Source organism: Myotis brandtii, unplaced genomic scaffold (genome assembly GCF_000412655.1).
Source record: "Myotis brandtii unplaced genomic scaffold, ASM41265v1 scaffold311, whole genome shotgun sequence".
Classification (NCBI taxonomy): Eukaryota; Metazoa; Chordata; class Mammalia; order Chiroptera; family Vespertilionidae; genus Myotis; species Myotis brandtii.
The window spans coordinates 3,113,329-3,123,312 of NW_005361913.1; the positions used below are offsets into that span (position 1 = coordinate 3,113,329).

At 41.6% G+C, this 9,984-nt stretch overlaps 1 long non-coding RNA gene across 1 annotated transcript in view; it reads right to left on the reverse strand.

Moving 5' to 3' along the window:
* Window positions 1-9,984, reverse strand: part of LOC102257618 — a 31,374-nt gene that overhangs the window by 3,980 nt on the left and 17,410 nt on the right. The window contains exon 2 of the long non-coding RNA XR_313802.2: window positions 5,851-5,967. This is a non-coding gene — a long non-coding RNA (uncharacterized LOC102257618). The remainder of the gene's footprint in view (window positions 1-5,850; window positions 5,968-9,984) is intronic.

Below are 9,984 nucleotides of genomic sequence, written 5' to 3' on the forward strand. Positions count from 1 at the left end.
GGGGGCGGCGCCCCAACTCCCCAATCGGCCCTGCTCTGAGCCCGACCAGGGGCTGCACCTAGGGATTGGGCCTGCCCTCTGCCACCCGGGAGCAGGCCTAAGCCAGCAGGTCATTATCTCCTGAGGGGTCCCAGACTGCGAGAGGGCACAGGATGGGCTGAGGGACTCCCTTTCCCTGCCGAGTGCACAAATTTTTGTGCACCGGGCCTCTAGTCTATATATAAAGAGCCAGTGTCCATAACATCCAAAATGACCAAAGGCTTGCCCAAACGCCAGGCTGCGTGCATAGCACGCCGAGTGGGCTGAACTGCTGACCTCTCGGGGAGAGAGAGAGAGGCGAGGACTTGCAGTGGGGACTTGCGTGAGGCTGCCTCATGGCACTCCGCATCCCCCACTGACTGACCACTGGAACTCCAAGCCAGTGAGGGCTGCCTCCAGGCCACGGCCCCAGATCCCTTGCCCCCACCCCAGGCCCAAGAGTGCGGCACCGGGCAGGGGCGCCTGGGGGTCCAGGAATGTGGCGCGAGGGGCCGGCGTGGCATCAGGGGGCTGTGTTTACACTGACAAGTTCCCTGCTTCCGCCCCGGCCCACGCATCCCTCCTTTCTCCCTTCAGCAGCCCAGCTCCTGCCTATGTGCTTGCCGGGCAGGCCCAATTGCACCGGGGAGTGAGCCATGGCAATCCGGATGGCCACTTCCCAGGACAGGACGGCCGGGCCCAGGCAATTCATGAGGGCGACAAGACCTGCGGGGCATGCACAGCCCTCAGGCGGCAGGGGTGGCCTGCCAAGCCGAGTTTGGCTTCGGTGGGGCCAGCAGGAACCCGACGAGGCCATCGCCCCCACAGGTCCCAGGCCAGACAGTGGTTCAGAGGCAAGCAGTGTCTCCATGCATGGCGCCCGGGGACAGCCGCAAGCTGCTGCAACCCCGCCCCATGCTTCAGGGACAGGGAGGAGGCTCGTGGTCACCAGCGGTCTAGGCCGCACTGCCTGCACTGCCCCCTGCCGGGCTGGCAGGGTCCATAGCGGGTGAGCTGCTCCCGTCCCCTGGTGGTAGAACAGAAAGGAGGGCGCTGGGTGCAGGGAGGGGACCTCAGCTGGGATCCTCCTGGTGTGGGGAAGGGGCCCAGCCTAGGCCCGGTGGGCAGCTTAAGAAGTCTGGCTGAGCAGGTGCTGGTTCATACCAACTCTTACTCTGCCATCTTCCTCCAGCTCTCCAAGCTAGACCCCTGCCCCACCTGCCCGGGGGAACGGGCTCTGGGCGACCTCCCCGATCACAGACTGTGTACCTGGAGACCTCGAGGAAGAGTACCTGGTGGGACCCGGGTGGGGGCCAATGCAGAACTACCAGGGCAGAGCTGCTTCGGTGTCTAGGTGAAATTTGCAACAGACCCAAGGAGGAAACCGAGAGGGGAAAGGCAGGTAGGCGTGAATTCCCAGCGCTTTAGCTACTTGAAAACAGTCCCACTTGGAATGTGAGGTGGCTGTACGTTCAGCTGAGAAGTGAGGGGGCTGAACCCCTCCGTTGCTGGGCTCCTGTCAGTCCAAGACCCGAGCGTCCACCATGACAAGGAAAAAATGGAGGGAGGGGCTGGAGGAAGGGAGGACAATATTAGGAAACTTGTCTAGACTTTCCCCAGCCCTCTCCCTCTTTCCGCTGCCTACAAAAGCCCCAGACCCGGCCACAGTTCTGTTTCTACCTTTTAGTCCCCTATTCTCCAACCACAGAGGAAAGAAATAAGGAAGGAGTTCATGCTGCCTTCAGAAAGTATATTCCTGATTGGCTGGTTGCCTCCCACAGAGGGAGGCCAAACTGCGGCTCCCCCAAGGGGAGCGGGCCTAAGCAATCAGTAGGACATCCCGTGAGGGCTCCCAGACTGTGAGAGGGGGCAGGCCGGGCTGAGGGTCCCATTCCCCCAGTGCACAAATTTTTGTGCACCGGGCCACTAGTATATATATATATATATATATATAAGCCTAATATGCAAAGTGTCCCCTCAGGAGTTCAACCAACTGGGAGCTCAATCGCTCGCTATAATGTGCACTGACCACCAAGGGGTGGTGCGGAATGAAGGGAGGCCCCAGCTGGCATCCAGCAGCCACTTAGGGACCCTACCCATGCACGAATTTCAGGCACTGGGCCTCTAGTTCAGTGATAAATGTGGATTCAAACTCAGATCTACATGACACTGAAAATATTATTCCTTTCACTATCTTTGCCTCTGCACACTTTCATTTCTATGATTAAAATGCATCCACTGTATTATTGACAATTCACCCCTTAATAATAAAATATACAGTTTAAGTACATTTAGACAATTTTTTTAAAAAAAGACTCACTCTTCATTCCTGGCTCCTATTTGAAGTTAAAGTTTATTACTGAAGCTGAAGAGAAGTCTTTTAAGTATGAAAGAAATGCAAGTGGTATTCCAAGTTACAATATGTGTGTGCTCAAGTGGGAAACATGAGAAGAGCATCTGTCAAATTCATTTTGGCCTCATTTGATACTATCTCACTGATCTGGGGCCAGCTTACATTTGTTTCTCTCTCTCTCTTTCCTTCCTCCATTTCCTCTTCATTCCAGAAGCATACAAAAACCATAGCAAAGAAGCTGGATAAAGTTTCCAATAATATACTGAAAACACTATCAAATAAAGGAATGGCTATCTAGTCCAAGGATAACCTCATTTCAACTAAGAATAACCCAAAACACTAAAATAAAAAGAATCTTTATGGGATCATAAATAACAACTGGAGATAAAATTACTTAAGATATTCATTTTAAAGAAATAGATTTTTGGAGACAAATTCTCAAAAGAACTAATTCAATTCGTACTTATGGACAGGGCTTTATAATTTAGTATGAGTCAACCTTCAAATTGTACTTTTTAATTCAAACTTTTAAAAAAGTCTTTAATTATGTTAATTCTACTTCCAGCTTTTAACCCCAGCACTGATCCCTATCTGCTCAACCCTGATGCTAATGAATCCCAGATTTCTGATACTTATAACTAAACAGCATTAGAATTGAGCATTAGTTTTGAAGGTCTATAAATTTCATGATAGTCTCCTGCACATCTATCTACATTTGCAATTGTTTTAGTCTAGTATATGTAAGTGGTAGTAGTTTCTTTAAAGGACAGTCAATTCTCAATCAGTTATGCTTTTCAAAATGGTCAAAGTAAAAATGGCTAGTAGATTTATATTTTAAAGCCACCTAGGTGTTTCCCCTTATTGTGATATCGTCTGGTATCTTCAGTTCTTTGCTTCTAACTTCTTGGTAAATTAAAGAAGACTGTATTAACACAACAGTAAAGAAAAAATACCTTTCTAGATAACCAAACCTACAGGCTAAAAAATCCTGTCTTCTCTCCTAGACCACTAAATATCAGCTAACAAATAGAGGAGTACCAATGAATATTTCCATTATCCTCCCAAGGAAAAATTAAAGAACTGCATCAGACACATATTAATGCTGAGATATACCACAGGAAATAATATTTTAGTACTCTCCCTAACACGTTCACATGAAACAGAGGAGATAAAGTTAACAGACAATTATAATTCAGTGTCATGAGGATATGAGGATAAGCGCACGGTTCTATGGAAATACATCAGAGGGATTTTCAACACCCCCAGAAGAGGGGAGAAGTTAGGAGTGTAAAGGATAGTTCCCCAAAGGAAGTGATGCCTAAAAGAGACTAAGAAGTAAGTATCCACTTTGCATTGGCTAAGACTGTTATAATAAAAAAGGACTGACAATAACAAGTGTTGGGGAGGATGTGGAAAATTGGAACCCACATACATTGCTAGTAGGAATGTAAAATGGTTCGGCCACTTTGGAAATCAATTTGACAGTTCCTTCAAAATGTTAAGCATAGAATTACCCTATGACCCGGTTATTTCACTCCAAGATATACACCCAAGAGAACTGAAAACATACATCCACAGTAATGTTCAAAGTGGTATTATTCAAAATAGCCAAAAAGTGGAAACAACCATTAATTGATGAATGTCCATCAATTGATGAATGAATAAACAGAATGTGCTACATTCCAAAATGGAGTATTATTCAGTCATAAAAAAGAAAGAAGCATTGATACATACTAAAAGAACAGAAGAACATGGATGAACCTTAAAAACATTACACTAAAAGAAGCCAGACACAAAAAACCACACATGGTATGATTCCATTTATATGAAACTAGAGGTCTGATGCATGAAATTCATGCAAGGGGCTCAGCCCTCACAGCCCCAGCTTCGTCCAGAAGGTCGTCTGGAAGGTCATTTGGCTGTCTGATCTAATTAGCATATTACACTTTTATTATTGTAGATGTCCACGAAAAGCAAATTTGTAGAGACAGAAAGTAGATTAGTGGTTTCCAGAGGCTGAGGAGAAAAGGGGAATGGAGAGTGACTATAAATGGGTAAGGTGATGGTGAAAATATTTTGTGGTGATGAAAATATTCTGGAATTACATCATGGTGATAGTACCTGTGGACAAAAGCCAATTCTGTGAGTACACTATTACTGAATTGTCACTTTAAAATGGAGAATTTTGAGACATATGCATTATATCTCAACTAAAAAGAAGAAATAAGAATGAGCAGATGGAAAGAAAGGAAAATGTGGCAAAAATGATAGGTGATAAAGAGGAGGGAGAAGTTGATGTAGGTTCCAGAGCATGGGAAGCAGGAAACGGAATGGAGTGGGACTGAGGGGTGGCCCATCTTCCATTTAGGGCAAAGGCACAGAGGCGGGCACTGCCTACTTGTGTGGCTGTAGATTCAGAAGCTAAGGGAATTGATATCTAATGCTTCTCTTCTGACCATGAGATAAGTAAGTAACAAGTTGGCAGGGCAGGAAGTCTGAGGTGAACAGAGGAGGTTAAGAACAACCTCTATATAGAGGAGAAAAGAGATGTATTGAAAGTTCCCCAGATTTGCTTTTAAAAAAAGCTTCCATATTTGAGAGAATAGAGCAATCAACTTAGGCACCAAATGAGCAGGGGTCTCAGGAAAGATGTTCTCTCTGTCAAGCCTCTGGAGTCCTTGGACTAGAGCAGCGGTTCTCAACCTGTGGGTCACGACCCTTTGGGGGTCGAACGACCCTAAGGCCATCGGAAAACACATATATAATTACATATTGTTTTGTGATTAATCACTATGCTTTAATTATGTTCAATTTGTAACAATGAAATTGGGGGTCACCACAACATGAGGAACTGTATTAAAGGGTCGTGGCATAGGAAGGTTGAGAACCCTGGAATAGAGTGTGAGAGGCTCTCCTCTCACTTCCTGCTACTGTGTACAGCCTCGTCTGCATCTCCAAGGTTCTCCTGGTCAGCTTATCACCTGTGTAGGTCATGCAGTAAGCAGCTTCTTGGTTTAGTATTTGTGGTCTCCTCATATTTACATTATTCCAACAACTAGGTACCGGAGACTTCAAAAATTGATATGAAGATGCCTTTTATGAAGTTTTTCATAGCCTTAAGGGAAAACAAGTGTTTCCTCTTTATTCACGTATCTTATTTTTTAAATTGGTTTTCATAATTCTTTCAACTTTAAAAAACCAGAATCTAATTTGATATGCTCTCAGCGGTTCTCAACCTGTGGGTCGCGAACAATGAAAATACATCCTGCATATTAGATATTTACATTACGATCCATAACAGTAGCAAAATTACAGTTATGAAGTAGCAACGAAAATAATTTTATGGTTGGGGTTCACCACAACATGAAGAACTGTATTAAAGGGTAGCGGCATTAGGAAGGTTGAGAACCACTGAGAGTCTAGATCAAAACATATTAATACTTATTTTCTATGCTTTGAAATGAATAAAATTAACTTACCTTCACTGGTAATATTGATGTCAAGTCAGATGCTGATCATTTTGTCATAAACTTCCAAATCAAGATCTAGATCTCCATGGAATATAAACATGGAATAATGCCACCAGATGATAGTACCTGTGGACAAAAGCCAATGATTTATTAGAACATTATGGGAAGGGGGGGGAAGGTGTTGTATGATTACTGCTGAGTCATATAAATGTCCCAAGTCTTCAAAAAGTACTAACGTGTTTAATTTCTGCATATTAGACAAATATATACTAGTTATGTTAACATTTTTTGAAAGCTTCCTATGTAGCAGGTACTTTTGCACATGTAACCTCATTTGCTTCTTCTTCCAACACTGTTATACAGATGAAAAAAATGTAGCAGCTCATACATATCAGAGCCAGGATTTGAACCTGGGGATTCTGGTTGTAGGTTCTAAGTTCTTAATCACTACATGTACTGCCTTGACATACATCCAGGTACAATACTCCAAAGACTCTTAAAGTCTAGATGGTATGAGGAATTGTAGTTGATTTATTCCCCTGAGGTTGCTAGTCTTTCTCAAAATACGTAAGTGTGATTCAAAATTTTAAATATTACAAGTCAGGATGAATTATAAAGAGGCTGAATTAAGGGGAGGAAAGGTGGGTTTAAATTTTAAGCAGAATTACAACTAATGGGCTATGTGTTATGCCTGAGTTTGCTCAACTAGTTGATCACTAATGTGTGTATAGTTCTAAAATTCTCTAGCAATGAGAAAAATGCATATATTCTGTGAAGTTCTCCCTTCTTCCATTGCATGTTTTCGTCTATCTGATTAGGCATTCATTACCCATTCCTGTATCAGAGTCTCTCTCCTCTCATTCTGCCAATTGGTCTCTTCTTTCAATGTATACTTTGCTAATGCTGGTCTATCCTGGATAATTTGGCACTTACTAGGTTACTAGACCATTTTTTTCAAACTCTTTTAGGAAAGAAGCAGAGCACAAATAAATAAAACTACATAGTACTTAATTCTCTTAAGCATTATGTATGATATGTCATGAACTCGACTGGAAACCCTTTGGGGACAGGAAGTCCTTAAGAGCCTGGGGCAGGTGGCAGGATGCTGAGTATATTATGGACAATACTGCCAAGCAGTACAGTCCCCTCCATTCAGGGATAGTCTGTGTGAGCTGGCTCCATTTGGTGAATAAATTTACTTACATTTGCAAATGTGTAAACATGTTGAGATTCAATACGTGAACTTGAAATACGGCCTGCAGTCATTATATTTCCTAGGTATTTCTGCCAAAGTAAATATTTTTTATCTTGATTCTCTGATTTTCCAATCCTGTTTTCTTTGTATTTTTCTTTGATCCTGTTATTATTTCCACTTGGCTTTGTAAACATTTAAAATGTGTTGCCTCCCCCTTGTAAAACAGTAAAGAAATCCTATGGGCAGGGGCTGGCTTTGGGGATCAAAGAAACATCGTAAGGGATGCGTACAAGATGTTAGTATTAACCTATGTGAAGAGAGAACAAATGGTATATCTTTTAACTAACTTCTCTAGTATTCACCTATGTGAAGAGAGAACAAATGTTCAACTAACAAATGGTATATCTTTTAACTAACTTCTCTAGTATTTATATAAATTATATATATTGTGGTAGCAGTAGCAACATTAGCACTCAATAATACTTTAATAGCATTTACTCTGCACCAAATATCCTTTAAACACGTTACTGGTAATAGTAACATGCTCCTTACAATAACTCCATGACATAGGTCCTATTTTACCAAAAAGATGAGAAACAGAAAGGTTAGTTAACGTGCTCAATGTCAGATAGCTAGTAACTGACAGAGGCAGGATTTGTGCCCCGGTAGTCTGAGTCCAGAGCACCCACTCATAATCCCTTTAATATAAAATGCCTCACCATTATTATAATTTTCAGTGTCGACCCTAAGACACTCTAATGTTCTGATTTTCTCTCAGTCAAAATTGAGTGCCTTTGTATAGGTATACAAATTATACCACACACCCAGAAAAGCCCTGATTTCATGAAACTATACTATTCTCTATACAACAATTTCACAAAAATCTAAAACTATTAAGTCTGATTGAATGGTTAAACTCCATAAGATTCTTATACAAATAAAATAAAAAAATAAAATACATTTCAGAAACTATTTCTTTTAAATTGTAGCCTAGAGGAAAAAAACTAAAAGGTAGGCATTCCTGTACTAATATTTAACTTTTTATTTCAAAAGAATTTCAAACTTGCAGGAAAGTTGTAGGAACTGCTCAAAAAAAATGTCCATGTTCTCTTCACCCAGACATTCCATTCAAGCTGAGCCCACCACTTAATAATGGTCATTCTAGCCAAACATCTGGTCCAGGGTCACATTTTGTACTAAGCTGTCCTCTCTCTTCAGTCTCATTGTATCTGGAGCAAGACCAGCTCTTCCTTGATCTTCACTGTGCTTACATTATTAAAGGTTGCTGGTTAATTATTTTGCAGAATGCCCCTCATTGGTACTAGTCAGGTTTTCTCATGAGAAAATTCAAAGATTGTATTTTTGTGAACTAATGCTGTGTGCTTCTAATTACATCCCATCAAGTGACACATGATGTCAGTTTGTCACGTCACTGGTGACAGTAACTTTAATCACTTGACTAAGGTTGAATCTTCCCAGTTTCTCCAGTAGAGTTACTGTATTGCCCTCAATAAAAAGGATTGGTGGACAGATACTTTGTGGTTATACAAATATCCTGATCCTCATCCAACTTTCACTGACTAGTTTTAGCATCCACTGACATTTCTTACCTGAATCATGATGATTGCCAAATTACCATCTTTCAAATCTCTAAATTCTTTCCATTTATCAGACAGCATCCTATTTTAAGAAAAGATTTTCTTTCCCCCTGCTTATTCATGCATTTATTTGTATCAGTACAGCCCCATGGGTGCCTGGTTTGGATAGACTATAACATCATTATTGTTTTGATATTTAGATGCTCCCAGACTTTTAGTGGGAATTCCTTCAAGCTAGCTGCTGTGTTTTTTGTCATCTTCCCATCATTCTTTGAAAGCATCTATATATTTTTGCACAAGATTTCCAAAACTCATTTGTACCTTCTCTCCCCCAGCCCTAGAACCAAAATTTTTTTTCAAAGATCTATGGTTCCTTTTAGTGAAGACTGGTATTTAGAGACTAAGATCTGGACAACAAATGTGCTTATGTTCACTGGGATGTCACCACATTCTGGCCCTTTCAGTGAGCAGAGTTAGGAAATACGTATGTTTCATTTGTGTATGTATATAGATGTACGTACATATTCACATATACACATATACTATCACATTTCTATTTGTTTCTATATTGAAATTTCTATTTATATAATTTTTCCATATTGAAATTCTTGAGTTCAGACCAATACCTCAAATCCCAGTTCATAGCACAGGGTTCACTCTAGCTTTCTCCCTTTTTATATTTGTAACTTTCTTCTCTGACAGCACGAGTCTGGCTCCCATTACCTTCAATATATTTGCTCATTGGCCTCATTGGGATTTCTTATTTAGACCTTCCTAATGGCTTTCTGACTAAATTATTTAAAAAGAAAGAAGGAAATTAAGCAAGCAAGCAAGGAAGAATGGCTTGCAATACCAAATTTTTGAGATTTAATAATCTGTTAAAGCCATAACATAGGCCCTAAGACTAAATATATCAACCTAGCACCTTGTTCCCTTGTCACAGAGAAAAGAGTTTAAAGCTGTTTTCCAATGGCTTCTCACCTGACTTTCATTGTGGGTAAGATATACATATTGATCCTATAACAAGAATTGACATCTGTAAATGTTGTATTATTAATAAAAATTTCAAGAACAAGGTGTCACTAACTTTTTCAAAACAGATAATAGAAATTCTAATATATCCTTACTGACCATCCCCTCCTATATAACAAAGAGGTAATATGCAAATTAACCCTCACGCCCTCACAAGATGGCTGCCTACGACCAGGCCAGCAGGGGGTTAGTGAGAGACACCCAAATGATTGAACAAGCAGGTGTGTGGGGTGACCAGGCTAGCAGGGGGGTTAGTGAGGGATGACCAAACGACTGAACAGCAGGCTGTGTGGGGCAACCAGGCCGGCAGGGGGGGCG